At 42.2% G+C, this 15,262-nt stretch overlaps 1 pseudogene; it reads left to right on the top strand.

Moving 5' to 3' along the window:
* Positions 1-1,076: 1,076 nt before the first annotated feature.
* LOC130884718 (tubulin alpha chain-like) lies at positions 1,077-1,920 on the top strand (annotated as a pseudogene).
* Positions 1,921-15,262: the final 13,342 nt, after the last annotated feature.

Raw genomic sequence — 15,262 nt, 5'->3', positions numbered from 1 at the left:
TTGGCCTGGGAGACACAGTGAGACATGAGAGCCTAACTCAAAGCACATTTTCTCAGGGAGCAAGATGGCATCAAATATTCATTCTGATCTTGATAAGCTGTACCACTTTTGTGGTGCTGTATCACCCTTGAGAATCAGCCTCTCCTCTGTAAGAAACCTAACTTCTCCTCACAGGCCAAGAGGAGGTAATACATAGAGTGCCTGGCATTGGGTGAGACACAAGGTAAGGACTCATTAAATGCAACTGTGTGTGCCTATGGCTCCAGCTAAGGCACAAGGTAAGCACTCATTTAAATTTAACTATGTGTGTCTATGACCCCAGCTATCTGGGATGGTGAAGCAGGAGGATAGCTTTTTTTGAGACCAACCTGGGAAATATGATAAGATCCTGTCTCCAAAAAAAAAAAAAAACTATTGTTAAGATTAGTCTCTTGTAAGTTTTAGGTAATTGTACAAATTACAAATAAAGATAAAGATAGAAGACCATTTGTTGAAAAGTATTAGAACCAATGCATTACTCACCGTGGTTCTTAATTTGTTGGGAATGATAACCAGGACCTCGTGTCTAGCCCCATTGTCTTCACCTGTAGCTGCCATGAGCGAGTTCATCTCTATCCACATTGGTCTGGCTGATCCCGACTGGCAATGCCTTCTGGGACTGCTGTTGCCTAGAACATGGTATCTAGCTGAGTGGCTAGATAATCAAAAAAATAAGACCATTGGTAAAGAGGGGACTTTTTCAGCACCTTCTTCAGTGAGGTGGCTACTGGTAAGCATGTGCCCAGAACGGTGTTACAGAGCTGAGATCCATGGTCATTGACAGGATTCTCAGTGGCACTTAGCACCAGCTCTTCTGCAGAGAGCAGTTCATCACAGGAAATCACGGTGCTGCTAATATCTATGCCAGGGGACTACACCACTGGCTAGGAGGTCACTGACCCGGTGACCATCTTGAAGATGACACCTTTGATGAGATCATCTAAGTTTAATTTGTAAGCTGAATGGCCCGTGCAGAGGTCTTTGTGGATTTTGTGAACCAATACCAGAGCTAATGGGGGAAGTGACTCTGGTTTACCTCCCTACTGATAAAATGTCTTCATCTTGATTACATCAAGATGTCTGAGCTGGAGTCCCGTTTACCCAGTTTCACAATCGTGTATGAGTCCTACAACTCCATCCTCTCTACCCGTACCATCCTGGAGCACTCTGTCCACTTGATGGTGGACAATGAGGCTATCTCTAACACTTGTCATAGATACCTTGATAGTAAACGTCCAAACTGGACTTAGATTACCTCTTACCAGGGCTTCTCCCTGAATGTTGATCTCACAAAATTCTAGGCCAATCTGTTGCTCTATCCTCACATCCACATCCTCCTGACCACATACATCCCTGTCATTTCTGCTCTAAAAAAATAAAAAAAAATAAAAATAAAAAGCTTACTATGAGCAACTTTCTGCAAGAAAGATCACCAGTATTTACTTTGAGACAGTCAACTAGATGATGAACTGACCCTCGCCATGGAAATGCAAGGCTTGCTTCCTGTGGTACCATGAAGACGTGATTCCCAAAGATGTTGATGATGTTATTGCCACCAGTAAAACCAAATACATCATCCATGTTGTGTATTTATACCCCACTGGCTTCAATGTTGGCATTAATTACCAGTCTTCTACTGTGGTACCTAGCAGAGAGCAGGCCAACATACAGTGAGCTGTGTGCGTGCAGAGCAATACCACAGCCATTGATGAAGCCTGGGGTTGCCTAGACCACAGATTTGACCTGATGTAGGCCAAGCATGCCTTTGTTCACTGGTGTGGGGGTGAAGGAATGAAGAAAGGAAAGGTTTCTGAGGTTCATGAGGACATGGCTGCCCTAGAGAAGGACGATGAGAACCAGGAAGTATATGGGTTCTACTGAGGTGGAGGAGGGAAAGAGAAAGGCAACCCACATTATGCTTCCTTCCTTTCAGCCCTGCAGGCCACACTTGCAGAATCTGAGCTGCATGTCCAGCGAGCAGGTCTTAAAGGATTGTCTTCACTCTGCAGTAGTCATGTCCTGCCTCCTGGAACTAGCTCTTGTAGACCAGGCTGGTCCCTGGGTTTTTTTTTTTTTTTTTTTTTTTTGGGAAACTTTTGATGACTGTGTCTATTTCTTCAACAGTTATAGGTCTGTTTAATTTGCTTATCTAGTCTTGATTTAATTTTGGGAGTGATATTTATCTAGAACGTTGTCCATTTCTTTTAAGTTTTCCAATTTTGTGGAGTACAGGTTTTCAAAATATAACCTGATGATTATCTGAATTTCCTCCATGTCTGTTGTTATGTTCCCCTTTCCATTTCTGATTTTGTTAATTTGGATATTCTCTCTCTGCCTTTTAGTTAGCTTGAAGAAAGGTTTGTCTACTTTGTTGATATTCTTGAAGAACCAACTCTTTGTCTCATTGATTCTTTGTATTGTTTTGTTTCTATTTTGTTGATTTCAGCTCTCAATTTGATTCTTTCCTGCCATCTAGTTCTCTTTGGTGAGTTTGCTTCTTTTTGTTCTGAAGTTTTCAAATATTCTGTTAATTCACTAGTGTGGGATTTTTCCAGCTTCTTTATGTAGGCATTTACTGCTATAAACTTTCCTCTTAACACTGCTTTCATTGTGTCCCATAAATTTGAGTATGTTGTGTGGTAATTTTCATTGAATTTTAGGAAGTCTTTAATTTCTCCCTTTATTTCTTCCTTGACCCATTGATGATTCAGGTGAGCATTGTTTAATTTCCATGTGTTTGTGGGTTTTCTGGAATTAGAACTGCTGTTGACTTCTAGTTTTATACCATGGTGATCTGATAAGGTACATTGGGTTATTCCAATTTTTTGGTATTTGTTGAGGTTTGTTTTCTTACCTAGTACGTGGTCAGTTTTTGAGAAGGCTCTATGAGGTGCTGAGAAGAAGGTATATTCTTCTCTGTTTAGATGAAATATTCCATAGATGTCTGTTAAGTCCATTTGAGTCATAACATCTGTTCATTCTCTTATTTCTCTGTTCATTTTTTGTCCTACTGACCTGTCCAGTGGTGAGAGGGGAGTGTTGAAGTCTCCCAGTATTAGTGTGTGGGGTTTAATGTATGATTTAAGCTTCAGAAGTGTTCCTTTTACATATGAGGGTGCCCTTGTATTTGGGACATAGATGTTCAGTATTGAGATTTCCTTTATTTATTTATTTATTTATTTATTTATTTATTTATTTATTTATTTTTGAGACAGGGTTTCTCCGCAGCTTTTGGTTCCTGTCCTGGAACTAGCTCTTGTAGACCAGGCTGGCCTCAATTTCCTCTTGATGGATTTTTCCTGTGACTAACATTAAATGACCTTCTTTGTCTCTTTTTACTGATTTTAGCTTGAAGTCTATTTTGTTAGATACTAGGATAGCTACACCTGCTTGTTTCTTAGGTCCATTTGATTGGTATATTGTTTCCCGACTCTTTACTCTAAGACGATGTCTTTCTTTGTGGTTGAGATGTGTTTCCTGTATGCAGAAGAAGGATGGATTTTGTTTTCGTATCCAATGTGTTAGCCTGTGCCTTTTTATAGATGAGTCCATTTACATTAAGGGATATTAATGACCAGTGATTGCTATCTCTTGTTAATTTAGTTTTCATGGATGGTGATGTTATCACATTTGTGTGTTTTTCCCTTCTTTGTGATTTGCTGCTATGAGACCATCAATTGTCTGTGTTTTTGTTGAATGTAGCAAACTTCCTTGGGTTGGAGTTTTCCTTCTAGTATTTTGTGTAGGGCTGTGTTTGTGGTTAGGAATTGGTGAATTCTAGTTATGTCATGGAATATCTTGTTTTGTCCTTCTATGGTGATTGAGTTTTGCTGGGTGTAGTAGTCTGGGCTGGCATCCATGGTCTCTTAATGTCTGCATAATGCTTGACCATGACCTTCTGGCTTTCATTGTCTCCAATGAGAAGTCAGGTGTAATTCTGACGGGTCTACCTTTATATGTTACATGGCCTTTTTCCTTTGAAGCTCTTAATATTCTTTCTTTATTCTGTATGTTTAGTGTTTTGATTATTATCTTGCAAGAGGACTTTTTTTTTTTTTTGACCCAGTCTATCTGATGTTCTGTAAGCTTCTTGTATCTTCACAGGCATATCTTTCTTTAAGTTGGGAAAGTTTTCTTCTATGATTTTGTTAAATATATATATATTTTTGTGCTTTTGAGCTGAACTTCTCCTTCTTCTATACCTATTATTTTTTTATTTGGCCTTTTCATGTTGTCCCATTTTTCCTGGATATTTTGGGTTAAGCTTTTGTTAGATTTAATGTTTTCTTTAACTGATTAATCTATTTCCTCTATTGTATCTTCAGCGCTTGAGATTCTTTCTTCCATCTCTTGTATTCTGCTGTTCATGTTTGAGTTTGTGGTTCCCAATCATTTTTTTATGATTTCTGTTTCTATTATTCCCTCGGCTTCTGTTTTCTTTATTGTCTCTATTTCAGTTTTCAAGTCTTGAATGGTTTCTTTCATATGTTTGATTTCTTTTTCTTGATTTTCTTTGAGGGATTTGCTGATGTCTTCCAATTTTTTGTTTGTCTTTTCCTCCATTTCTTTAAGGGAATTTCTTGAAGTTTTAAGTCATTTTTTTCTGCTTCATCTATATCTGGTTGTTCAGGTCTTGCTGTTGTAGGGTCTTTAGGTTTTACTGGTGTTGTGTTGCTCTTTGTGGTGTTGCATGTGTTCTTACCTTTTCTACTCATCTTTTCCTCTAATAGTGTGGTTGGGGCTGTCTGAGATTCTGTTGATTAATCTTCTAGGTGCCAGTGAATCCAAAGCTCAGATGGTTGTTCCTCGTGGTATAGTCAGTGTCACAGTTCTAGTTACCCCGTTGGTCACTCCATGTTCCTGGACATAGCTCAGCGCTCCTGTGGTTTGCTCTGCTCCCTTGGAGTTTGCTATCTCAGGCCTACTTTGGCCCAGTTTACCGGCTTTGACCTGTTTCTTAAATCCTGGTCTGGATCCCCTCCTGCAGAAGTCCCTGGCTTGGAGTTGGTCCTGCAAAGGTTTCTGGCTCTGGTCTGCTGCCTCAGAGTTCCCAGGCTCAGGTTCACCCAGAACTGCAGAGGACCTGGCTCAGGCTTACTCCCTCAGAGGTCCCAGACTCATGCTTGGACTCACAGAGGTTCCAGGTTCCTGCCTATCCCCTTTGATGTCCAAGACCAGGTCCTGGCTCAGGCCTAATCCCTCAGACTCATGCCTGGCCCTGCAGAGATCTCTGGTTCCTGTCTACTCCCTCAGAGGTCCCAGATTCACATCCAGACTGGCAGAGAGGTCCTGGCTCAGGCCTAGTTCCTGGGAGGTCCTAGACTCATGCCCAGACCCACAGGGGTCCTGGCTTAGGTCTACTCCCTTAAAGGTCCCAGATTCATATCCAGGTCCTCAGTGGTCTCAGGCTCTGGCTCACTCACTCAGTGGTTACTCCCCTGTACTTGTTCTGGTGGAGATCGCTGACTCTGGATCAGATTGCTGGCTCAATCCTGGTCCACCAGTGTCCCTGGGCTGGATTGGCCCCTGGGACTGGATTGGCTTTTGTCTTCTGGTCCCATGAAGCTTTCTTCCTCAGGCCCACTCTGACCTAGGTAGCTGGTTTAGTCCCATCCCTGTTCAGTTAGAGATCACTGACTCTGGATCAGGTCGATGGCCAGCCATTCTTTTATTTTTTCTTTGAGACAGGGTTTCTCTGTAGCTTTGGAGCCTGTCCTAGAACTAGCTCTGTAGACCAGGTTGGCCTCGAACTCACAGAGATGTGCCTGCCTCTGCCTCCCGAGTGTTGGGATTAAGGGTGTGCACCACCATAGCCTGGCTTGATCTTGGCCATTCTTACAGGTGTAGAGTTTTAAAAATGCAATTAAAAATGTCTCTGGCAAAGGATACAGTATTTATTTCCTGAACTCAGGAAGCCTGAAAAATAGGCAGAAGACTAATACAGCTGAGATGATATAGGGAGAGGAGGCATGATAGTAACGAGGGCAGGGAGGAGGCAGGGCAGAAGGTGCGCGGCTTTGCAAGCAATGCCCAGGGTCAGAATTTATCCTACATGATAGAAAGCATCAGAAAACTGTGGGTTCTATTTTTAAGTCAGATATATGCTGAACTACAATTTGCCTGCAAGGCAAGTTGGTTGCTCTGTGTGCATCAAAGATTTGTTTTACATGCTTGAGCATTCGACCCCAACTACTGAAATACAGAACATATCAGTCCAAAAATGCCCCTCCCACCAGACAGTGGTGGCACATGCCTTTAATACCAGCACTCAGGAGGCAGAGGCAGGCAGATCTCTGTAAGTTCAAGGCCAGCCTAATCTACAAGAGCTATTTCTAAGACAAGCTCCAAAGCTACAGAGAAACCGTGTCGTGTCTCAGGAAAAAAAAAAAGCTTCTCCCAAAAATGTTCCTTGTAGTCATTTCATGTCCTCACAGACTCTGCTGAACACTGACCTGATTTCGGTTGCTATAGCATCAATATAAGAGAATCATAGAGTATCACACAAATCATACATGTGTGTCCAGTATCTTTTACCTAATGTAATACATTTAAAATGTATCCTTGTGCATTGCTTGAAGCCCCACTGCTGAGGAACTGTTGGCAGTGGATAGCTGCCAGAGAAAAGGAAGTCATTCTTCTCTGGAGGTATGGGTGCTGATAGGGGACTTATGCTCCAGTGAATGGCCCCACACCTATGCACATATGGCCAATAGTGTCTGAACTCAGTGAGTTATTTTTAAAAAATGAAGAGGCCATGAAGCTCTGTATTGGCAGAATGTGAATGGAGTAGAATGGACGGGGGAAATAGAAAATTCAGTGTGTGTGTGTGTGTGTGTGTGTGTGTGTGTGTGTGTGAATTCCCAAAGAATAGATTTTTTTAAAGACATAAAGTTCATTCGTGTGGTTCCATGTATCTATTGTATGATACTTATGTGTGGTAATGTCCATTACAGATATATCGCAATTTGTCTGTCTAGTCATGGACAGATAGTTTATTTACAAGAGCATCTGCTAATTTTGACTACTTGCCTGCATTCACTCTTTTCATAAAAGCCTTGCTGCCCTATTTTCCTAGGAACCAGCCCTCACGCGCTTTAATCCATGAAGTTTCAAGGGGAATGACTGTGTTCCCCAGAGTAGGCATGGGGTCCTGGGATCACGCTTGCCTTCCACCTTGCTTTACCTGAACTTGATGCTATTAACCCTGTGTGTGTTTTTTTTCTGAGGTTGTTGGGAAGTCTAGTCTTTTCTGTTCACTTGCTGACAGCACATGGAACCTGCTTAACATCCATCTTGTCACCATTAGAAGAAAAGCCCACACAGGAAAGCGATAAAGACAGTCCCAAGTGAAAGAGGTGCTCCTGGTGTCAGAGTCTTGGCTCCTGAATCCAGCCATTCCTGAGACCTATCCTTTAATATTTCAATTACTTAAGACTATTAAGTATCATTTTATTTGTACTGACTTTAATAGGAGTTTCTATTATTTGTAATCAGTTAAGTCTCAACTAATGAACAGGCTTTTTGGTTTAGTTTCCCTGAGATATTTGGAATGATAAAGAAAGGCAAAACATGGTGAAGCTTTCCCCAAATACCCATCTCATCTTTATCCCCCACATACCCATCTCATCTTTCAAAGGATTGCACATTCAAGTACATTCTTGTTTTATATCAATAAAAACGGATACTTTCTGTCTTCAGATGAAATTGTTTCTTATACATTTGTTTTGGCCTGTGGCTGTGCTTATCCCGTTTTGAGATTTACACATGACTGCAGCAGACCCAGAACGCATCAAACTGAATGGAGAGGGTTGAGCCCAAAGTGTGTGCAGCTCACTGTGAGAGTCAACTTCTGAGCAGACGAGCCAGAGGTAAATCCCAGCCGTCCACTGCTGTGAGCTTTAATAAGGTCAACCCGATTAAGAGTCCCTTTTCACAGCTGACAAGCAAGTCTCCAGGCTGCCATCCCCACCTCTCCTGCTTTGGTGAGGACCCCTCTAGTAGTGGGTGACATCTTTTCTTATTAGGATGTAGAAATCACTGATCCTTGGGCTAAGGATGGATGGACTAAGCCTCCACAGTTCTTAAACCCAGAAGCATGATTTAAAAAAAAAAAAAAAAAAGGTTTGAAAAACCAATAATAGATCTTAAATATGTTGGGTTTTGAATTTTATAAATGTCTTCATGATATTTTCATAATTGACAAAAAAGCTAACCTTATCTAGTATTAGTCGGAGTTGTAATCCAATTGAATTATACATCAAAGAAATAATGATTATTGATTTTGAAAAGCCTTGGCCCTGTCTGGGGCAGTGTTTTCTATTTTTGATATGGAAGAAAGTGCTGTATAAACAAATTACATGTAATTGATTAACACAAACAACAGAAATTCATGGCCTGACATGCTAGCATATTATACAGAAAAAAACTTAAAGCAAATAATTGAGAAAAATATTAACCTTCACATTCTAAATTTAGCCTCATGAGGGGAAAATTCCAGGCTTTAAATCAATACTATTTCAATAGACCTGAATATACACTTAGTTGCAATACAAAATGTTTTGGGACAAAGGAGCGGTTGCTTTGGGGCCATCATATCCTTTGTTAGAGTCAGCAGGGGCAAAACTAGACCAGGGATGTCATCCCATCATCCAGCTATGAGAGGATGGTGCACAGCACTCTATACAGAGAGGACAGTGGGAGAGCAGGACCACATCTGGGAAGGAGTGAGTGGGAGGGGTTCTGTGTAATCTTGTGAGGAAAGGCTTGGTTTTCCCACGCTTGCCTGCATACTGCCCTGTGTGCAGGCAGCAAACAAGCTGCTCCTTGAGGGGTTAGGGCTGAGCCCAGAGAGGAAAGTGCGGGACAAGTGGACTCTGACATGGAGGACAAGAAGACCCAGCAGGGGCTGGGGAGATGACTCAGTAGGTAAAGTGCTTGTCACATAGGCATGAGGACTTGAGATGAGGTTCCCAGCACCCTGTAAAAGCTAGGCATAGTTAGTGAGCACCTGTAATCCTGGCATAGATTGGGGTGAGGCCAGTCAGAGATGAAAGCACCCCTGAAGCTCACTGGCCAGCCAGCTAGTATTGCCAAGTTGGTGAGCTCTGGGTTTAGCAATAAGATAGTAAGATAGAGAGTGACTGATGGAGACAAATGACATTGACTTCTGGTTTCCACAGGCATGCATATATGCTCCTGTACACACATACACACACACCACACACACACACCAGAAATCACCAAAAAAGGCACACTCTGCCTTTACAGGTTGTCTTCAAGCATAGGCTAATTGCTCCCCTTCGGGAAGCTGGAAGGTTTGCTTTTGTAGTGAAGCTGCATTAGCTGAACTACATGGTTCCTCTCAAACCTAAGCTTGTCTAATTTATTTACACATTACTAAAACAAGAGATTAAGTCCTACAGACTCCAGTCCCATACAGTGTACTTGTTCTCAGAAGATAAGTCAGGAAGTGCAGCGAGTGTCTCTCCCTGTTTACCTTTTGTAGCAGTTGGTTCTGTTTAATGATTACCTCAACGGGAGCGGAATTTCCGTCTGGTTTTACTCCGTTAGGGCGGTGGCCTGAAGCATGGGATCCAGAGACAGGCTTCTGTGCTCCACTTCCATTTCACTGGTGTGAATTTGAGGCACATTATTTAACCTCCAAATTTCGACTTTCAATCTGTAAATTGGGAATGACATGCCTTTTCATGGAGTGGCTGTGAAGATTCAGTGGGGTCAGATCAAGCACTCAGTGGAGTATGTTGGGCAGAGCAAATGCTGGAGAATGTCTGATATGTACTCTCCTTTTAAATATAGCTCCTGGATTTTATACCCTCTGACACTATGCTACTTTAGACCTGAGTAACCGAGTTAGTTATGCTAAGTGTTCTGCTTCAAGAGTAGTGTAGTTGAAATCATAAATGGTGCTTTTTTTTTTTTTTTTTTTCGAGACAGGGTTTCTCTGTAGCTTTGGTGCCTGTCCTGGAACTAGCTCTTGTAGACCAGGCTGGTCTCGAACTCACAGAGATCCACCTGCCTCTGCCTTCCGAGTGCTGGGATTAAAGGCGTGCGCCACCACCGCCCGGCTAAATGGTGCTTCTTAAACATAGGAAAGGCCATTCTGTGAGTTGAGGATATAGCTTAGCTGTCGATTGTCTAACATACATGAAGCCCTGGTTTGGTCCCCATCACCACATAAAACAATGCTTGATGGTATATGCTTATAATCCTAGCCTAAGACGTTCAAGTTATTCTTAACCATATAGCAAATTTGAGGTCAACCTCACATACATAACATTGGGAGGAATGGAGGAAATAAGAGAGGAAGGGAGGGGGGAAGGAAGGTTGGAAGGATAGTAGGGAGGGAGGAGGGAGAAATAAGGAAGGAGGGAAAAGGAAGGAACAACAAAGGGAAGAAGACATTGCTGTAACACTACCAATCCTTGGTGCAAATCTTTAACACATTTTCCTCAAGCTCATTGTTTTAGAATATTTGATCTCATATTTCTCTATAGGTATTGTTCTGTATGGTCAATAATGATCTATGATAGCCATACTTTCTGTTTTGAATGAGCGAGTTTATTACGTATATAGCAAGCCAGGGTAAAAGAAGAGAAAGAATGCAAAACATCATCAAAGTAGGCACTCAAAACATCCAGCAGAAATCAACTAGGGAAGCCCCTTAAAATACCCTACTGCATGGGCAGTGGTGGTGCACGCCTTTAATCCCAGGACTCTGGAGGCAGAGGCAGGCGGATCTCTGTGAGTTCAAGGTTAGCCTTATCTACAGAGCAAGTTACTGGACAGCCAGGGATACACAGAGAAACCCAGTCTCAAAAACCTAGCAAACAAACAAAATAGCCTACTGAAGTTATCTCAGAATGAGTCTCACTGGTGCAGAGCAGAGTGTCCCCTCAGGTGAACCTTTCAAGTAAAAGAGCAAAGAGCAACAAACAGGTACCATCAGATTGGGCACTCGCATCCAGAAAACAGGTACTATCAGATTGAGCACTCGCATACAGAAAACAGGTACCATCAGATTGGGCACTCGCATCCAGAAAACAGGTACCATCAGATTGGGCACTCGCATCCAGAAAACAGGTACCATCAGATTGGGCACTAGCAACATCCAGAAACCAAATGGAGAAATTGAGGCAGTTAGCATGGCACTCTCTCTCCACGGTTGAACTTCCCATGTCTGAACTTCCAGCCTCCATTTCCCACAACAGACCCTTTTATATCGTGGGATAAACAGTAGCAATCTCCCTTGGAAATGTTTCAACTTCCTTTCTCACCAATAAGATGTTTTCCTCAATTCGTTTTTCCTGTTCTCTTCCCTCCCTATGACAGAGTTAAGGGGGTCCAGCCCATTCCTAGATAAGAGGCCTTGGAGGACATTTGATAGAGATGTGCTTGGGTCTGAAGTGGGAGCTGCACCACTTCTCAGTGAGTTCAAAGCTCACCTGAAATATATCAATACAATATACACTTCAGGAAGACAGGCTATTCCATTAAAAAGACTAATGTATGTGTTTGTATGTATTCATTCCTTGGAAACAAATGTAGATGTATACATAACATCCCTTAAAATATCATTATGCTTATATAAAACTATACAGTAAGCGTTTGTGTATAAGAAAGATGTATCGTGTGATTGTGGGGCTGGGTTCTAAAATCTGCTAGCAATTCCGTCAAGGTTGAACCTGTGTGAAGGCAGTCTGGAGGAAGAGCTCCCCCTGCTTCTGGACCCAGTCTTGTCACTGAAGAACATCAACTGTTTGTATGGAGCCAGGTTGCTCCTCATTGAGCTGGGTAGACTTCATCCATCTTTACCAATATAAATGTCAACTCATAACATTGTTGTTTTGTTTTTTATATTAAAAACTTTCTTCCATACATTATATTTTGATCACATTTTCCCCTCCCCTGACACCTTTCAGATCCTCTTCACCTCCCTACCCACCAAACTCATCCAGCTTTGTGTTCTTTGATCTCCCTCTTTCAAAATAAAAAAAAGAAAGAAAGAAAGAAAAAACACAAAAATTAAATAAAAACAAAGAACCAAATAAGCAAAAATGAAACAAAAGCCCACAAAAAAACACAGAAGGTTTTTGTTTGTTTGTTTGTTTGTTTGTTTTGGCCAACTACTTCTGGGCATGGTTGGCATATTCCACCAGAATTCCCAGGCATGCATCTCCAGCTGTCTTTACCTGACTTTCAGCTCTGTTCTTACGTTGTTCTAACAAGGCCTGAAATGCCTCCCTTCCTCATGTTTCCCAATGTATCTACAGTAACACGCTAGCTGAGATGATCAAGAGAGTCCCTGTTTTTTTTTTTGTTTTTTTTTTTTTTTTTTTTGGTTTTTCGAGACAGGGTTTCTCTGTGGTTTTGGAGCCTGTCCTGGAACTAGCTCTTGCAGACCAGGCTGGTCTCGAACTCACAGAGATCCGCCTGCTCTGCCTCCCAAGTGCTGGGATTAAAGGCGTGCGTCACCACTGCCCGGCAAGAGAGTCCCTGTTACTTGTCATATTAAGAAGCTAGGGACGGGAAACCATGAGTCAGAAACTGAAAGGAGTATCTTAGCATGCTGAACCTTATACCACCTTCAAATGTAAACTGAAGTTTTCCACAGAAGACTGACTCAAAATGAAAATTAATCACACTGTGTGTGCGCACAAACACATGCATGCACAGAGGCAGGAAGGAAGAAGGGAGGAAGTGTATGTGGTGTGTGTGTGTGAGAGGGGAACCAGAAGCAGATCTATAAACTTTCAAAGCCACTCCTAACTCACATTGCATTTGATTCAATCTCTCTGTTCCATTGGGTCTCTTTAGCTATCAGACACAAGACACAAGAGCAACACAATGTGAGCGCCTGCTGAACAAAGAAGAGAACGCTTATCACGTGGACTAGCAGAGACATTAACAAACAGCAGCCACTGCACCGACACCAGTATCTAAAGGGATGGACGGTACTACCAGTTGTGCAGTTGCTTGGGAACTGTTTGAGGCTCTTCAGCCATCAGCATCAGCAGGGAAGCTTCCTCCTGCAGCAGAATAGAATAAATACAGACCCACAACTGGACATTGTACACGGACTGAGAGACCTTGGAATACTAAACGGGATGTCTCCATCAATGCCCCCCACAGAGTTCAGGGAGCTATGTGGAAGAGAAGGGGAAATGATGGTAAGAGTTGGGGGGGATGGATGGTGCTAAGAAAACAGTCTTTCAGACACAACAGGACTAATATACATACGAGCTCACAGAGACCATGGCAGCATGCACAGGGCCTGCACAGACGCATATTGGATGGGGACCCACTGCTAAGAGGGGGAAGTTGACAAGAGCTCCCATCCTTAACCCAGAAGCTATCTCCAGCTGACATCTACTTACAAAGGAAATTTTAGTTTTCCCCAATGGAATCTTACTGGCGCCATGCCCAGCAGTAGATGGCCAACATAAAGCAAACTCAGAGGTATTCTTTTTTTTTCTTTTTTTTTATTTTATTTTTTTTATTTATTTTTTTAATTAATTTATTTAATTATTAAAGATTTCTGCCTCTTCCCCGCCACCACCTCCCATTCCCTCCCCCTTCCCCAATCAAGTCTTCCTTCCTCCTCAGCCCAAAGAGCAAGCAGGTTTCTCTGCCCTGTGGGAGGTCCAAGGACCACCCACCTCCATCCAGGTCTATTAAGGTGAGCATCCAAACTACCTGGGCTCCCACAAAGCCATTACGTGCAATAGGATCAAGAACCCATTGCCATTGTTCTTCAGTTCTCAGTAGTCCTCATTGTCCATTATGTTCAGCGAGACCGGTTTTGTCCCATGCTTTTTCAGTCCCCGGCCAGCTGGCCTTGGTGAGTTCCCGATAGAACATCCCCATTGCCTCAGTGTGTGGGTGCACCCCTCGCAGTCCTGAGTTCCTTGCTCGTGCTCACTCTCCTTCTGTTCCTCCTTTGGATCGTGAGCCTTCAGTCCAGTGCTCCAATGTTGGTCTCTGTCTCTGTCTTCTTTCATCGCCTGATGAAGGTTAATATTCAGGGGGATGCTTATATGTTTTTCTTTGGGTTCACCTTCTTATTTAGCTTCTCTAGAATCACGAATTATAGTCTCAATGTCCTTTATTTATGGCTAGAAACCAAATATGAGTGAGTACATCCCATGTTCCTCTTTTTGGGTCTGGCTTACCTCACTCAGGATAGTGTTTTCAATTTCCGTCCATTTGTATGCAAAATTCAAGAAGTCATTGTTTTTTACTGCTGAGTAGTACTCTAATATGTATATATTCCATACTTTCTTTATCCATTCTTCCATTGAAGGACATCTAGGTTGTTTCCAGGTTCTGGCTATTACAAACAATGCTGCTATGAACATAGTTGAGCATATACTTTTGTTGTATGTTTGGGCATCTCTTGGGTATATTCCCAATAGTGGTATTGCTGGGTCGAGAGGTAGGTTGAACCCGACTTTCCTGAGAAACCGCCACACTGCTTTCCAAAGTGGTTGCACAAGTTTGCATTCCCACCAGCAATGGATGAGAGTGCCCCTTTCTTCACAACCTCTCCAGCAGAGGCTATCATTGGTGTTTTTGATTTTAGCCATTCTGACCGGTGTAAGATGGTATCTTAATGTTGTCTTGATTTGCATTTCCCTGATTGCTAAGGAAGTTGAGCATGATCTTAAGTGTCTTTTGGCCATTTGAACTTCTTCTGTTGAAAAGTCTCTGTTCAGCTCAGTGCCCCATTTTATAATTGGATTGATTAACCTTTTACGGTCTAATTTCTTGAGTTCTTTGTATATTTTGGATATCAGACCTTTGTCAGTTGCGGGGTTGGTGAAGATCTTCTCCCAGTCAGTGGGTTGCCTTTCTGTCTTAGTGACAGTGTCCTTTGCTTTACAGAAGCTTCTCAGTCTCAGGAGGTCCCATTTATTCAATGATGTCCTTAGTGTTTGTGCTGCTGGGGTTGTACGTAGGAAGTGTTCTCCTGTGCCCATGTGTTGTAGAGTACTTCCCACTTTCTCTTCTATCAGGTTCAGAGTGTTTGGACTGATATTGAGGTCTTTAATCCATTTGGACTTGAGTTTTGTGCATGGTGATAGATATGGATCTATTTTCATTCTTCTACAGATTGACTTCCAGTTTTGCCAGCACAATTTGTTGAAGATGCTCTCTTTTTTCCATTGTATACTTTTAGCTCCTTTATCGAAAATCAGGTGTTCAT

Source organism: Chionomys nivalis, chromosome 12 (assembly GCF_950005125.1).
Source record: "Chionomys nivalis chromosome 12, mChiNiv1.1, whole genome shotgun sequence".
Classification (NCBI taxonomy): Eukaryota; Metazoa; Chordata; class Mammalia; order Rodentia; family Cricetidae; genus Chionomys; species Chionomys nivalis.
The sequence above is the reverse complement of the archived record's forward strand: the minus strand, read 5'-3'. Positions and strand labels throughout refer to the sequence as shown.